Raw genomic sequence first — 17,777 nt, forward strand, 5'->3', positions numbered from 1 at the left:
TTTTTGCATATATTTAATTGCAATGCCTCAGAGCACTCAGGCGTCATTTGTTGCCTGTAAGCAAGCAGTGAAATGTTAGATTAGCAAATGAAAATCAATAAAAGCAACTTACCATAACTACCTTATAGGTTCCATAAGAAAACCTCTATTCTGCTAAATTTAAATTAAATGAAGCTAATTCTATTTGAGTAATTTTAATTTTTCTAATCTAGTTTGCTGTTTTCAGGAAAAAATGGGAAAATCTCTTGAAATAATTTACAGGAGACATAAATTTTTTATTTCCCACATTTTCAAAGTAATAGCCCCTAGAACTTTTAGAGGAAAACTTGTTACAACCCTCAAAGATGCCATTAATGGCATTCCCAATTTTATACCAGATGTAATAATATTACTCTCCAGATTGTTCATGTATAAAATAAAAAGAGCTAACTCTGCAGATTTTAGATTAATTTTCCTCTTTATTTAAATATTAAAGATTTTATCCAGAATATTGATCATCCCATTTGAAAGTTTAGATATGAATAATCAATACTTTTTGCTTGTTTTTTTTTTTTTTGAGAAGCCAAATAAGTGAATACTGATTTTAGCCATGTCCATCTTTCTTGTAGGGGGAAAATAATTTCTGTTATAGCTTAATCCCTCTCCCCAATTTTTTATAAGAAGGTTTTCTTACAATATCAGATTGTGGGGTTTAAAAATGTATTAATCCATTCATTTCCCCATATTCAGAATTATCTTTGGCTTTTGTATTCGCTTAGGAATACAGATATACTTTTTTTTCCAGTGCAGCTCATGCTGTATATCACTACCAGAATCATCTTCCTAAACATTATTTTCTTCATTTCAAAATGTGCTCAAGTACCTAGAATGACTCCCTATTGTCTAATACATTTAATCTACCTATCTTTGAAAGTGATCTATGACCTATCTCTGCCTTGCATAGCTAACCTAATTTTCCATGATTTTCCAACAAGCATTTTCTAATCTAATTTGACAGTTCTGTTCATTGTCACCTGCACATGCCATGCTATTCTTGCCTTCAGAGCATTACTCATTCTATTCCCCCATTCCTTCCTTTGTATCTAAACCCTTTTCATCCTTCCAGGACCATCCAAGTCCCACTTTCTTCATGAATCTTTCTCTTAGTAAAACCACTCACTCTATTCCCTCCTTTTTCTGAATTTCTGAATTCTTAGTACATTTAGTCAGTTTCATGCACAATTCTGAACACAGAATTGGCCACCATTACGTAGTTATTGAATTGTGTTTCTTTTATCTCTTCACTTAGATTGTAAACTCTCTTAGGACAAGAATTGTGCCTTCTTTTTACTTAATTATAATTAATTGTCTTTTAAAAATTCATTATAATTAATTTTGATTCCTCATAACCACTACAATGTGTATACAAAGGTGAGCCTCACTAGCCACTTATTCAATGACTGATAATTTCTGCTTGGGCAATTAAAAAATTTCATGGAAAATATTTTCTCAAAATCTTTTATTCGTCTTATGAATCCGTGTTAAATATCCCAGCAATGTATGCAGAGCGGAGAAAGTTTCTGTTACCTCAGAATCAAATAATTCTTATTTATATTCTAATATCTTATTTATATTCTTCATCTTGCAATTTAGAGAGTATGTGCAAGTAAGCAAGTGAGCCTTCTTTGTCCTTTTATTCTCTGTTTTTTTCCTCATTTCCCATTCTTCTTTTGCATTGTTTTATCATACATGGCATCATGAGAAGCAGCATGGTACCTGAGAAATTATACTCGCCATCGAGTGAGATCTGGGTTCAAATCCTGTTTCCTACGTTTTTAGGTGCGTCACTATGATCAATTCACTTAACTTTTCTGAACCTATTTTCTAATCTGTGCAGTGAGGACAATGCCTCCTCTAGTTACCTACTCACAGTATGGTTGTGGTGTGTACATGAGATTATATATGTAAAGCTGCTTTGCAAACCTTTACATAATTGTTAGCTGGTGGTATATGTTTATGGAAATTTGTACATTTATATTATCACGGGCAGTGGCAGACAAACTTCATAGGGCGAGATCAGCAAATCCCCATGAGACGAAATCACTGGAATCACTGGGAAGATTTCCAAAGTCGATAGGTCCCAAAATCCCTACTTCTCTGAAGAACAGAAAGAGGAGGTTGTGGTTTTGCCCTCTGTTCATATCCAAACCTCCAAGATTTCTTGCCTCTCTGAGAGCCTTTTACACACTTTTCTGTCCCATGCTCTGACCCAGGATTGAGGTGGCATTGGGACTGTTTCTGGGTCTCTTATCATGCTCATCATTGCAGGAAGGCCTCTATCTCCTGACACCCAGCACTCCCTCTCTCCAGAAAGTCCAAGACAAAGTGGATAGTTGAGCAAAGTCAAGGAAGGTGGGAAAGGCAGCATCTGTGCTTGCTGGAGGAGATGGGGAAGAAGTGAGAGCAGATGGTAGCCTGGTTGGAATACTCTACCAGTCATATGCTTCTTTTTGCTTGGTAATTTCTGAGCCCTAATTTAATGTACAACTGCTTCCTCATCAATGGAATGATAATAATACTGAACCATCTTATAACTGATAGCCTAGAATACTACATGGTATTAGACTAAGAGATGTGGGTAGTAAATAAAGGTAAAGTGATATCTTTAAGTAGTAAGGGTCAAATCAGAAGATATAAATAAAATCAATTTTAAAATAAAGATAAAGGTCGTAATGTAAATGGTTCAACATTAGAAATATTTTGCACAGGTAGCAGGTAAGAGTTTGAGGGTAGGCAGCACACGCGTGAGAAAACATCAGAATGACATAAAATGGGGGCCCTCAGTCTAAGTCACCAACTTCCCTGCTCTGAGGTTGCCTTACAGTGATTGTGGAGGCATCTTCTACACCATTTAACCTTTTTCTGTTGGAAATCATGGTGAGTACTATAATGGTATGTTTATATTCAGCTCATTCAGGTTGGATAAATGAACATTTTCTGCATGTGGTGTTCTATTTAGTGCCCTGGAACAGCTCATTTACTTAATGGTTTCCTGGTGCCCTGAAAAGATTTTATATACCTCTTAAAAAATAAGCTCTTGACTCTTTATAGAGCTTCTTCATCCAGGCTTGCTGTAGTATCAGGTTGAACACATTTATGCTATGGATTCTTTTATTATACTGCTTTTTGGACTTGCACTTTCCATAGTAATGCATTTTGTACCCTTGATTTAACAAAAAATACATTTTCATAGAATGCTCTCTAATTAGCAGTTATCCCATTTGCTGAGCTCTTTAATCAGATTCAGGGATTGGTAATTCCTTGTGGCCTGTCCCTGACACATCAGCATGTCATGCACATTATGGCCATTATGGGAGCCCACGTCACTCTTCTGACACCCACTGACATCTCCCCAGTGAACCAACTACTCAGTCAATCAGCAAACATTTATTAAGTGTCTACATCTTCCCTACACTGCATTAGATGTGAGCCTACATTTTAGAAGCAAATACAAATAATTTTCAGGAACAGTCTGAGCCACGGGAGGGATTGGGAAGGGCTCCATGTAGGAAGTGATGCTCAGGCTACCCTCTGACGGATGCTGTGGATCTAGGAGGCAGAGATATTGGGGGGGGGAGATATTCCAGGCATGGCCCAGCCTATGCAGAAGCACAGAGAGCAGTGATAGAGTGTTGTGTACTACTAATAGCAAGGAGGGTCACTTTCTTAGAGTAAGGAGTGCCCAGAGGGGAGTAAGAAGTATAAAGGTGGTTTGCAACCTGGCTACAAAGGGCTTTCAGTGCTTTCAGTGTGTTTAATCCTAGAGATTACAAATATTTTAAGAAGTTAAATAAATGATGGCACTTTATGTTTGTCTACATGCAAACACATATTTCACTCACTGAAAAAATTGAGGTCATTTGCAAGAGCTCTCACCTCTCCTCCTACTATCTCCTTCACTCCTATCTTGCATCAACAAGTGGTCTTTATCCTTGCCAAGGCAAATCTATGTGCACAAATGATCCCATTCTATCTCATTTTCTCCAGCAGATTAGCCCTCTATCATTCCCACTGTCTCACTTATTTTCAATTTCATCTTGTCTACTGGCTACTTCCCTATTGCTTACAAACATGCTCATGTCTCCCCCATCCTCAAAAAACCACCTCGTTTAACCTGTCTTCACTGTCTTTTCACTAGCTGTATTCCAATATCTCTCCTTTTTGTGACTAAACTTCTTGGGAAGGCCATTTATGACTGCTGCTGCCAACTTTTTTCCTCTCACTATTTTTAACTCTTTGTAGGCCTTCTTCTGATGTCATTATTCAACTGAAACTACTCTTTCCAAAGTTATTAGTGATCTTTTAATGGCCAGATCTAATTAATCTCCTTTTCTCAACCTTTATCCTTCTTGATCTCTCTATATAGCCTTTAGCACTGCTGATCACTTCTTCTCCTTGATACTGTCTCTTCTCTGATATTCCCTAGTGCTCTTCCTACTTACCTGACAGCTCCTTCTCAATCTCTTTTGCTGGATCTTCATCCAGGTTGTGCCCGCTCTCTGTGGTATCTTCTAAGGCTCTGTCCTGAGCCTTCTATTTTTCTCCTTCTAGACAAGTTCATTTGCTGAAGTAATTGGGTCCCATTCATCTAATTATCATCTCTAGATGACTCTTAGATCTATCTGTCCAGCCCTAACTTCTCCCTTTCCTCTATATATCTCCAACTGCCTGTTGCATATCTGTAACTGGATGTCCCATAGACATCTTAAACTTAACATCTCTTAAACTGAACTCATCATATTTTTCTGCAGCCTTCCCTCCGTGTTCCCAAATTCTTGATTACTGTTGAAGGTCTCACCATCCAACCAGTTACCCAGACTCACAACCTAAGTGCTGTTCCTCTCTAACCTCCCATATGTAATCAGTTACCAAGTATTGTCATTTCTGCTTTCATAATCTCTCTCCAATATGCCCCTTCTCTCCTCTGAAACTTCCAGCACCTTCATGCAGGCCCTTATCACTTCACTCCTAGACTATTGCAATAGCCTGCTAGTTGGACTCTCTGCCTCATGGTTCTCCACACTGCAGTCCATCCTCCATCTGTCAAATTAGTCTTCCCAAAGCACAAGGCCAATCATGTCACTCCCCTATTCCTTCTACTCCAGTGGTTCCCTATTAACTCCAGGATCAAATATAAAATTTTATGTTTTACTATCTTCTTACACCTTAATCCTCTCAATATACTCTAAGATCTAGTGACCTTGACTTCTTTGTTGATCTTTACACATAACACTCCCCTTCCAACACTAGGTATTTTTACTGGCTGCTCCCCATGCTTGGAACACTTTCCCTCCTCATTTCTGCCTCTTGACTTCCCTGGTTCCCTTCAAATCTCAGCTAAATTCTGATCTTCTATAAGTAGCCTTTCCCAGTTCTCTTTAATATTTGAGCTTGTCCTCCAAGATTGTCTTCAATTTATTTTGTTTATATCTTGCTTGTATATAGTTGTAAATATGCTGCCTCTATCATAGCCTTTGAAAGCAGGAATTATTTTTTCCCCTGTTTTTGTGTGTGTTCAGTGATTGGCATGTGGTAGGTCCTTAATAAATATTTGTTTACTTGCTGTGACACAGACACACGTATTTTGCCCAGACCAGTGATTTCATTAGTGTAAAGTCTTTCATGTGAGGAACTCCCTCAAACAATTTGGAAAAGCACCTTCTCCAAATTTTATCTTAGGGAATTGCCTAGGCCATTGAAAAATTATATTACCGTGGGCAGTGGTAGACAAACTTCATCAGGCAAGATTAGCAAATTCCCATGAAACTAGATGACGGGGATCACTGGAAGAATTTCCAGAGTTGGTAGTTCCCAGAACCCCTACTTCTCTGAAAAGCAGAAAGAGTAGCTTGTCAGTTTGCCCTCTGTGTATATCTAACCCTCTAGCCCTCCAAGATTTCTTGCCCGTCTGAGAGTCTTTCTCATTGTTTTCTGTCCCATGCTCTGACCTGGGATTGAGGTGGCATTAGGACTGCTTCTGGGTCTCTCATCACATTCATCACACCAGTAGGGCTGCTATCTCCTGACACCCAGCACTCCCTCCCTCTGAAAAGTCGATGTTGCCAGTATAAGTGAGATGCAACTCAGGTCTCCCTGAATCAATGACACCTTGCTGCCTCAGATCAGATGTGTATGTATTCCTTTTCCCCCCTTCTATCCAAACTGTAGATTATCTAAGTGGTTTCTTTTGTTAAGTTTAAAAATATCATCCCTTATTTTTAGAAGACTCAATTGACTATCAGATGCTAACAATTAATAGTGATTTTTAACAACTTTTTAAAGGAGCATATTAAATTTAGTATTTTATTTATAATTGTCAAATATTTTTATTAATGCCAGGAACAGAACACAGATCTTCTGCTCTATTAGAGTAGTACTCTGTTAAGATATCATCTTATAGTGATAGAATAGACAGTAATAATTCTATAACCTTAAATGCCATATTGATTAGTGCTTAGACGTCATAAAATAAGTTTAGAGGACATCCGTAATTTTTTTTTAAATTTTCTTAGAACAATAATTTTCAGCCACCTTTCCTAGTCTTAAAGTATTATGCCTTCTGACCCTTTGCATTTCCAGGGAGAGAGGAAATAGTAGCCTCTGTCAGTGCAGCTAAGACATGCATGTGTTTTCAGAAGTGAAGGGCATGATCACTTAAAAAGACTTTTACACTAACGTAAATTGTGTTAGAAAGTAGCTAAGCAAGGGAGAGCTTTGCTGCTGAATCACCCAGTGTTGTATATACAAATTATGACTTTTATATCTGTGGATTTTGCCACATTGCAACTTAAAGAATAGTCTTCACAAAGTTTGATGGGTTTGTTATGTGAGAAATAAAACCAGTCAGTGCATGATTCAAGCGTATCTTACTTTTTATTATGTGCCTTGTTTAAGGGCTGCCATAAAACAAAGTAACCAGAGGGGTTGCTGCTCTAGATCTGACCTGTGTTTATGTTTGCCTTTCCTGTATCAGGAAAATATTCTTACTTTACATCTTTAGCGCCATCCTGCTTGCTGCTAGATAACGTTCCCTTATGGGATTTGTAGAAAGTTTATAGCCCAAAGTGAGTAGGCTATGGTCCCCTAAGTGCTTATTGGTTATATCTATATTCTGCTAAGTTTTAGATTTAAAACAAAACTAACATGAAATTGAGCTACAATGGTTATATTTATAAGTAATTGTCTTCTTGGTATTCAAGGTCATTTTAGGAACATTACTACTCTGAAGTAATTGCTTAGATCTGTCTTGACCAAGAGCTAGCCAATGGACCATGCAGCAAAATTACAAACAGAATGTCAGAACTCTATCTGTCAGTGCTTATAAGCCCTGAACTTAAAACAGGTTTTGGCTTAAGGGAGCTTCTCAGGCTGATCAAATCATATCAGAAAAAGGGGAATGGGAGTAACTAATGTATTTGAAGCCTGACGGTGCGGCGGGAAGAGATGGATATGAGTGGTGGTATGGAAGTAGAATTGATTAAACTTAGTAAATGATTTGATATAGGAGGTGAAGAAGGAAATCAAAATGGCTCTGAGTTTACAAAGCACTGTACTAGAAGTATGGTAGTCTCCTAAACTGAAATAGTGACGTGTGAATGTTGAGGTTTCCTGGAGCCAGCTCATAAGGGCTCACTGGAGCTGATTATTAAATGTACAGTGTGAGCATTTATACCTCAGAAATCAGCAAATGCTACAAGTCAGGAATTGATTTATTGTTTTGTTCATTGTCTGGACTTAAGAATGGAATATAGAAAATGTTAATAATGCAGATTAAACTTAAAAAGTGTGTTGTGTATGCTTTTTTTTTCTTCAAAGAGCTGTTTGTTAAAATTTGCCAGCACATTCCAGCATAATGAGACATTCAGGGAAAGCCTCAGTCGCTCTGTCAGCTAGCATTTGTTAAATGCCTGCTGTGTGTCAGGCACTGTGCTAAGCATTAGCAATACAAAGAAAGGCAAAAAAAAAAAAATTCCTGCTCTCAAGATGCTCAGAGTCTGAGGAGGAGACAACATGCAAAAAACAAAGCAAAATAAAAAAACCCCAAAAAACCCCAAAAAATGTGCAAACGAGCAAAATAGAGAATAAATTAGGGGCAGGCTCAGAGAGAAGGTGCTAAGATTAAGGAGGATGTTGAAATGCCTCTTGCAGAAGGTGGGTATTAGCTGAGACTTGACGGCAGTTAACTGCACTAGGAAGCAGAGATGGGGATTGAGAGAGGCCCGGGCATAGGAACAGCCAGTGAAGAGACTCACACTTGGGAGCTGGGTGTCTTGTGTGAGGAACAGTGAGGAGGCCAGTGACACTGGATTGTAGATAATGTGACGGGGTGTAAAGTGTAAGAACGGAGAGGCAGGAGGGAGTCAGACTGCGAAGGGTTTGAGAAGCCCAACAGGATTTTACATTTGATCCAGAAGGGATCCACAGCAATTTATTGAGTAGTGGAATGACATGGAGTAAGGGCCTCTCTCTGACCTTGGCATCGTTCCAAAATAAAACCCTGTTTTTTTGGTGGGGTTTTGTGTGTGTGTGTGTGTGTTGTTTTCCTTCACAGCATGACTTACATGGAAATGTGTTTTATGTGACTACACATGTATAACATATATCAAATTGTTTGCCTTCTCAATGAAGGAGGGAGGGAAGGAGGGAGAGGATTTAGAATTCAAAATTTGAAAAAAAAAAGTTAAAATTGTTTTTACGTGTAATTGGGGAAAAATAAAACAGTAAATTAAGACAAAATAAAACCCTGGGAAAATCTCTAAAACAAAGGTACGGCTAGGGTCTCCTCCTCCCTTTTCCCCACAGATTACTCCATATACAATATGAGCATCAGGCATGGGGTTGCTTTTATTTCCTTCTTTACAGAAAATACATAATGTATGAAAGACTCAAAGATGTACATAAACAAGTTCAAGCAGCATAAAATGCTCAAAATCATTCCTTCTCATTCATTAGACTCCATATGAAGGTTTGAGAAAACAAACAAAAAAAGCTTTGTGGAACTTATTGAATGTTGGCCTCAGACCTGCACCATTAGAGCAATCCCTAGACCTTGTCATGGAGGGTTGGCAAGATCTAGATCTCCTCTCCAGGCTGTGGCTTTAATTCTCCAGCTGCAGACAAGCCTCCTTTTGGTGGCCCGCTTCTCCAGAAGCTTGTTGTTAAGAAAATCATCCCTCTCATTGTTGCCATTGATGGGCACAGCAACTCGGCATTTTTGGAACTGGGGAGTAACTCCCAAGTCTGGAAATGACCCATCCTCAGGTTTGGTACTTGACAACCTGAGGTCACCAAAGAAAACGGAAAGAGAGAAGAAAGCAGCCAGGAGTTGGACTTCAACAGACCCTACCCAGGGCTGGGGAACCTGCAGCCTTGAGGCCAAATGTGGCCTTCTAGGTCCTCAAGTACAGCCCCTTGACTGAATCCAAACTAGGCTCCCCACCCCTGAGTGTGGCTCATATAGCAATTATGTGTCTCCCATTGTTGTGTACTTCTGTTCCAAGTTAAGGAGAAAAACATAGGGGAAGGGAATGTTTCTAAAAGGAATAAAGAACATCATGTATTTCAGTTCCTCAAAGAATACACACACACACACACACACACACACACACACACACACACACACACTCAGTGTTGAATCATCTTTGAAGCAACCTTAATAACTAGGCATTTTTTTATGTATTGTCCTACTATAGTGTTGGGTACATGGTTATCTCTATGACAGGTGCCCCTTCTAACAGAGGTGAATTCCCTATAAACCCATTAGATTGATTAGGGAGACTCATCAAAATGATGAAAGGTTGTCCCTGATTCATCTGCTACATCAAAATAAATGCAACATAATTTGGAGACGGGAGGGAGAAAAACTAGCATCTGAAAAGATTGGGAAAGATACTGTGTGGAAGGTAGCACTTCAAGCATGGAAGTGGGGAATGGAACTGAGTTAAAATATCTTCACTCTCTACATGCAGTTCTCAGAAGCAAACCCTCTGCCTCTGTGAGTTGCTGGTGCACAGCATTTTACGTAGCACCATGTAGAGTTTCCATATTAATCTACTAACCAGTGAGGCACTGAAACCTCTGACTAATTAGCCTGTGTTCTTGGAAGTTATGGATTGTTGCGGCATGTGGTAGTTTACTATGACAGGCAGGGTTCTCCTTATCTGTATTTCAAAATGGTAGTGCAGTTTTAAGGGACTGTGATATTATCCCAGTAGAGAAGTGTGAACCATGGAGGCCTGCTTCAGCCCAAAGTTGCCCCAAGGCATCAACTCCCATTCTGCACTTTGAAGTACTAGCAACCTCTCGGTAGCTAAGAACTCTGGTCCCTGGGACTAATTCAGTTGAAAGGATGGTGGTGGGGATAAGAAGGCTTGACCAACACTGTGTGTTTTTGAGTTAGGCTGGGAACGGAGATCATCAAAGTTGAGTAGGTTGGAGGAATTAGAAGGCCAGTGTGTTTGAAGGGGATGAGGACTGTGGCAGAAAAAAAGACTGAACCAGGTATTGAACTTACTGTGGAGGAGAAAGAGACACAGAGGTCCCTAGATGATGGCAAGATAAAGGATCTAGACAGGATGGAGTCAACTTTTTTCAAAATTAAGAATGTCATTAAAAAAATTAACAAGATTTTTCTCCTCTTCCTTATTGGAAAAAAAAAGAAAAGAAAAACAAGATGCTATAACAAATAGGCATAGCCACAGCAAGCAAATTCTCAATATTGTACATGTACAAAAATGTAAGTTTATCACTTCTCTGCCAGAGGGTGGTAGCATGCATCGTCATCAGTTCTATAGAATCATAGTTGTTCTTTGCATTGATCAGAGTTCTCACATCTTTCAAAGAATTATGCCTTTACAATGTTGTTTTAATTGTATAAATTGTTTTCTTGGTTGTGCTCACTTTATTCTGCATCTGAACAGGCAAGCCTTCCTAGGTTGCTCTGAAATCATTCCTCTTGTTATTTCTTATGGCATGATAATATTAGCTCACATTCATATGCCATGATTTGTTCAGTCATTCTTCAATTGGTAGACATTACTTTAATTTCTGCTTCTTTGATATTGCAAAGAAGAGCTGCTACAAATTAAAATATTTTTGTATGTATGGATGTTTTTCTTCTTTCTTTAATCTTTTTGACTGTTTGGTCCTAGTAGTGACTCTGGGTCAAACTGTAGTATGTAGTATTAGTAACTTTTGGGGCATAGTTACAAATTGTTTTCCAGAATGTTTAGACCATTTTCACAGCTCCCCAACAGTGCATTCATGTGCATGTTTTTCAGCAGGTCCTTTAATTCTTGTTATTTTGGGGGCGTTAACTTTGCCAATCTGATGGGTATGAGATGGAACCTCAGAGTTGCTTTAATATTCATTTTTCTAATTATTAATGATTTAGGTAATTTTTCATATGGCTATTGATAGATTAGATTTTTTTCCTTTAAAAGATACCTGTTTATAAGCTGGAGTGAACATTAAAGGTCGTTGCTAGGTGATGTTGGCAGGCAGAGGCTTTGAGGGCAAAGAATATACCATTTCTTCCACCCACCCTTATTTCAGGGTTTTGAGAAAAGGAGCAGAGACAGCCATAGAGAGGGTGCTAAAATGTTTTTAGGGGAAAGTCAGATGTTAGTGAGCACCAGAAAATGGAAGGAATAGAGATTAAGATATCATGGGATTCACTACCCGACCCAGTGCCTGGCACTTAATAGATGTTTAATAAACATTTTTTTAATTGTTTTTATAGGTTCATAGATGTGAACCTGAAAAGGATCTTAGAATGCATGTAGTTTAACTTCCTTGTTTTATTCATGAAGGAACTGATAATCTAGAGATGTCAAGTGACTTTCCTAAGATCACAAATGAAGTGATTTATCCAGTGTTTGGGTACAGATCAGTTGATTCAACCAATCAGTTACTTCACCCCACTTAGCCCAGATACATTATTCAGGTGAGGCTATTGCCATTAAATCAATTAATCAACATCATGTCAACTAGATATGGTAGGGATTCTGTCCAGATTAGTTGGGGAGTTGGTCACTCCCTGTAGGGGTATGTATAAAGCTATCAAGGTAATTTAGAATCAGAAATTTGAGTGTCTGGCTGTGGAAGGGAGACAAAGTGTCAAACCCATGAGAAGAAATTACTCCTATGTGTTTGTGGGGAGAGGGTGGAATAGGGAGAAGATTCTTGAGCCTGGGCTCCATCATGGTCTCAGATTACTTCCTCAACCAGCCCTGATCTAGAGGAGAAGTTTAACCTTGTGAACTTTGGAGGGTTGGAGGATTTTGGACTTCTCATCTACTTCCTAGTCTAATGTCTCCAGAACAGCCGACTCAGCGTCTGTATCAGAAAATGAGAACAAACTAGACACAGTGAAGAAAGTCACCCTTAGTGTATCTAAGGGAAAAATCACCAAAGTGAACCTTAATAAGTCTAGCATCAACAGATAATCATGGTGGAGGACACACAGATAGAGAGAGGTTCAATAACTATAGCATTAGAAAAACATCTTCAACCCCTCAAGAATACAACAAGACCTATTAATGTTGATGTAGCAGCCCTAGGGTAGGGACTTAAATTGTCATTTCCAGTGAAGGTTGGAGCACATTTTCAGAATATGTTCTATGCCAGGATTCAAATTCAACATTATCCATCTCAAAATCCAGCAAAATTTCCAGTGCAACATACGACAGAGAAGGGATCAAGGTAGCCTGATGGAAATGATTGATAGGGATTGGAAAAGACTACCTCTAACTTTAGTAAGTGGGATGAGGAAGAGGGCAGCGGTGACCAGTAGAAACTGTGCGTTCCTCTTGTCACTGATCTCAGACCCAGTGTATATCATAAGTTCCCATGCTTATGGGTACAATGGTTAGTCCTCCCTATGGGAAGGCATAGGGGCAAAGGGGCGGCAGGCCAGGGGGTAGCCATAGAATGAGGCAGGAAATAAGACAAGGCAGTGCTGGGGCAGAAAGTGTGCCTCCCAAAGGCCTGACCCCCTCCCCCCATGCTGGTACTTGCATCTGAGGTAGAGCCAAGGCACCTTGCATTGGCTCCAGATGTTGGTGGAGGGATGGATTGTCCTTGATTTCTGAAGTTTCTGAGTATCTGGATACCATTCTGTAGTTCAGTCTCCAGAGCTCTATTACAGGACTTTACGAGCCCTAGGCTAATCAAGGCTCCAAAGAATGGAAAGTTAACCTAGGCTCAGAATTTGTTGTTTTCCAGACTTCCAAACAGCAGTGGAGGGCGTGCTAGCTCTGGGGCTAGAGGGCATAGGGTCAGGTCCTACTTTTGATATTTATTACTCGTATGATCGTGGGCAAGTCACATATCTCCTCTAGGATTTAGTTTCTTCATCTGTAAAATGAGGGGTATGGGCAAGATATTCTTTCCAGCTAAAGAGCTGTGATTCTGTGGACCAAAGAACCCTAATGGCTCATTAGTCCAGGTTTGGGCCACTTGTTGGGAGTGAAGATTGCTGTGTAATGATCTAGTCTAGTGTGTAACTATCTGGAATCCTTAGGCCATGGCATAAGAACAGCAAGACGTCTCTGTGCAATATTATGAAGCAACACTCTTTGTATACAAAGAGTTCAATACATGTTATTGACTATCTAGGGGTCTGTTCATATGTGTGGAGGGACAAAAAAGTAACTGGGATGCTTCTCTTCCTCTTAACCCCTCCTCTAGGCTGTGTCACATTCTGTCCCAGTATTATCACTGAAAAAATTGCTTGCTACCTGCTCCAAGAAAAATCTCCTAACACAGTTTTGATAGCTATGGGGTTTGGGGTAGTGGATGGAACAGGCTGCAAAAATTGTCCGTGTGCCTGGGATTCTCTAGACAGTCCTTGCCACTGCAAGACAGGCCCAATCAAGAGAGAAGAAAGTACAAAGACTACTGAGGCATTACTTTCAGCCTTAGGGAAAGGGAGAGCAAGAGAGAAGAAAGAGAGAAGGAAAAGAGAAGAGATTTAGGGTTATCATAGGAATATTTAAAAAAAAAATTCACTCACTCAAAAGTGGAATTATAGTAAAGTACAGTAAAAAAATTAAAAATTACAGTAAAACCACCCAAAAGAATGGGAGTGTCACTCCACTTCCCTCTTTTCTACTCCAATGGTTAGTTTTTCTACATGAGGAAGAATGGGAAGAATATTGGATCTGGAGTCAGAAAGTTCAATTTCAAATCCTACCTTAATCACTTACTAGCTGTGTGACCTAGGCAAGTTGCTTAACCTCTTCTGCCTCAGTTTCTTTATCTATAAAATGAGAATAATAATAGCATCTACTTTGCAGGATTGTTGTGAGGATCACATGAGCTAACAAATGTAAAGCACTTTGCAAACCTTAAAGCATTCTATAAGTGCTATTGTTATTAATTTTATGCAGGGAACCTCGAGAAAAGATGGGTATCCCTAAGTCAGCCTGACCTCCATGCTTTCTTCTGGAGAATGTATGAGTTTCTGAAAAGTTGGCCTTTCTTTCCATTTGCCCTTTTGCTTGTCTGTTTTGTTCTTTTGTCCCTTATGTGTAGTAACACCTATTATTAAGCACAGAACACCAAGCCTTGCTATTCAAACTATCTGCTGCTCCAGCAATTTTTATGTAGTGCCTATAACTAGTACTCACATAAAAGGATTCATATGTATTATAGTCACACTTTTATGGCATTTTTGCCACTTTATACTTTCCAATATTCGGGGCAGAAATTTGTACGGGAGCTCTTGGAAGTTTTGGTATGCAAGTCACTCACATACACTTAAGAGTAGAGAGAGCTCTTACTCTTGGAAGCTCTTTAATAATCAGGTAGCATCACTTCTCATCATTCTCCTGTGTTAAAAATAGGAGCAAACCACATGGCTGATTTTAAATGTTTCCAAGCAATAGACTCACTTTGGGTCTATATTAAAAAGATCTATGTCTATGCAGTGAAATTTTTTTTAACTTTCTCTGCTAAGAATGCAGTTAGAATGCATGTAAGATTGTTTCTGCTTCCTGAGGTATGAGGTTCCCCTCAAATATGGGTTCTTTTAATTGGTCTCATACCACTGAAATGCTTTTTGCTTCTTTTAGGTTGTCTGAAGTTGCAATGCAGCCTTTTGTCTCAAATGTGGTTTTTCTTCCTTTTCTACTCCAGGGGCAAGTCTAAGGCATAATGTGTCCAAACTATTCCTGTGGTACGCACACACACTCTATGTATGCAATACATATCTATGCCTGTATATAACATATACACTTATATGTATATGTACATATGTGTGTGCGTGTGTGTATGTGTGTGTATATATACATACATACATCTGGATATAGAAATATACTGTTTTCTAGTTGTTTGCAAATTAAGTTTTTACTTAAGATTCCAGGAAGGTAGAAGTTTCTGTTATTTGATAATCACAGAGAAGAAAACCACTGCTGTCTGGCTAGAAACTAACATATTTTGATGATGTTAACTAGGCCAATAAATGATGCCAACTCCACTATCATACCTTAAGTGGAACTCTTTGAAAGGGATCAAGGATTTACCAGGGTGAAGTTACTTTAAAGTTCTCTCCCCTTACTCCTTGCTGCCTTGACTAGAATAGAGTTCCAGTCTGTAGATGAGCACAGCATAAGAAGGGAGCATTGGTTTGTTCTTTTTTAAAATTTAACTCTTTTTATTAATTTGTTATTATTGTTTTGGGCATTGGGTCCATTGGTGCCCTTTCTGCTCTGTCTGGAGATCCTGGGGGGTCTAAGGAAAGTTGTAGGTTTTTAATTTGACTGCTATTTCACACACAATCTACCTCAGGACCTCATGGAATCTTATTCCTTCTCAGTTTTTCTTGTAATAATCAGCCTTACTTTAGCCATATTTGTTTGTTTCAGTAGGGATATTAAAAAGACTTGCTTCAGATTGTGTTTTTCTAACTCCATTTTAACTTATGACTTTGATTTCTGTTATTTCTGTTAGAATCCTATAAGAAGGCATTCCCAAGATTCTAGGCTCACATACTGATTGCTCTGTATATCCATTTCTATTTTGAATAATTGATTTTAGACTTTTAGTTTTCTTTTACTTTGATCATGTAATTAAATGCTTGGGTTGGATTTTATGTATGTTTCCCCCCCTGAATTAATAGATTTTTTTTTCTTTAATACTTGCTTCTCGAAAGCAAACTTTTAATCAATACTTTTAGGTATTTGTTTTGTTATTTGTTGGTATTTGCTATTATCTAAAATGAATAAAAATACTCTCTTAAAATGGTTTTAATTCTGGTTCTACTGATTGTGTTTTTCATCATCAAACCAAAGTATCATGGTAACATTTCAGATGTAAAAAAATAATTGATTAAGTTGTCACATGGGAAACAAGATTGGCAAGTTTTCAAGAGTTTTTTTCCATATTGAACATACTAACTTTTTTTTTTATTTGGTATTTTATTTTTCCAAAGTTGCATGCAAACATAATATTTACTATTCATTTTTAAACCTTTGGGTTTTACATTTATCCCGTTTATTCTGTTCTCTGTCTCTCTCTCCTTTCATCCTGGCCTTCCTCAAAAGTGTTTTGCTTCTGACTTCCCCTCCTCCAATCTACCCTGCATTCTATCACTCACCCTCCCCCATTTCTATTATCCATTTCTCCTCCTACTTTCTGGAAGATAAGACAGATTTCTATACCCAATTGAGTGTGTATGTTTTCCTCTCTTTGAGCCATTTCTGATGAGAGCAGGTTCACTCATTTCCCCTTACCTTCCCCCTCTTCCTGTCAACTCTAAAAGCTTTTTGTTGGCTCTTTTATGTGAGATAATTTACTCCATTCTACCTCTCCCTTTCTCCTTCTCCCAGCACAGTCCTCTCTTACCCCCTTAATTTTATTTTTTAGAAAGCATTTCCTCCTATTCAACTCACACCTGTGCCCTCTATGTATGCTCCTTCTAAGTGCCCTAATAATGAGAAAGTTTTTATGAGTTATAAGTATCATTTTCCCATGTAGGAATGTAAGCAGTTTAGCCTTATTAAGTCCCTTGTGATTTCTCTTTTCTCTTTACCTTTTTATGCTTCTCTTGAGTCTTGTATTTGTAAGTCAAATTTTCTATTCAACTCTGGTCTTTTTGTCAAGAATGCTTGGAGCTTTCGTCAAGAATGAGGAATGCCCATGTTTTTCCCCTGAAGGATTGTACTCAGTTTTGCTTGGTAGATGATTCTTGGTTGTAATTCTAACTCCTTTGACCTCCTGAAAATCACATTCCAAGCCCTCAGATCCTTTAAGATAGAAGCTGCTAATCTTGTGTTATCTTGACTGTGACTTCATGATATTTGAATTGTTTCTTTCTGGCTGCTTGCAATATTTTCTTCTTGACCTGAGAGCTCTGGAATTTGGCTATAATTTTCCTGGGAGTTTTCATTTTGGGATCTCTTTCAGGGGGTAATAAGTGGATTCTTTCAATTTCTATTTTACAACCTGGTTCTAGAATACCAGGGTAGTTTTCCTTGATAATTTCTTGAAAGATATCTAGGTTCTTGGGGTTTTTTTCTTGTTTGTTTGATTGTGGTTTTCGGATAGTCCAATAATTTTCCAATTATCTCTCCTGGATTTATTTTCCAGGTTAGTTGTTTTTCCAATGAGATATTTCATGTTGTTTTCTATTTTTTAAAATTCTTTTGGTTTTGTTTTATTGTTTCTTAATTTCTCATGAAGTCATTAGCTTCCATTTGCTCCATTCTAATTTTTCAGAAATTATTTTCTTGAGTGAG

The 17,777-nt window shown here is 38.4% G+C and overlaps 1 protein-coding gene and 1 pseudogene across 1 annotated transcript in view; one reads left to right on the top strand and one right to left on the bottom strand.

Moving 5' to 3' along the window:
• Positions 1–17,777, top strand: part of STPG2 (sperm tail PG-rich repeat containing 2) — a 543,661-nt gene that overhangs the window by 395,154 nt on the left and 130,730 nt on the right.
• Positions 9,092–17,777, bottom strand: part of LOC144455310 (WD repeat-containing protein 70-like) — an 83,101-nt pseudogene continuing 74,415 nt past the window's right edge.

Source organism: Phascolarctos cinereus, unplaced genomic scaffold, assembly GCF_003287225.1.
Source record: "Phascolarctos cinereus isolate Bilbo 61053 unplaced genomic scaffold, phaCin_HiC Scaffold_9;HRSCAF=440, whole genome shotgun sequence".
NCBI lineage: Eukaryota > Metazoa > Chordata > Mammalia > Diprotodontia > Phascolarctidae > Phascolarctos > Phascolarctos cinereus.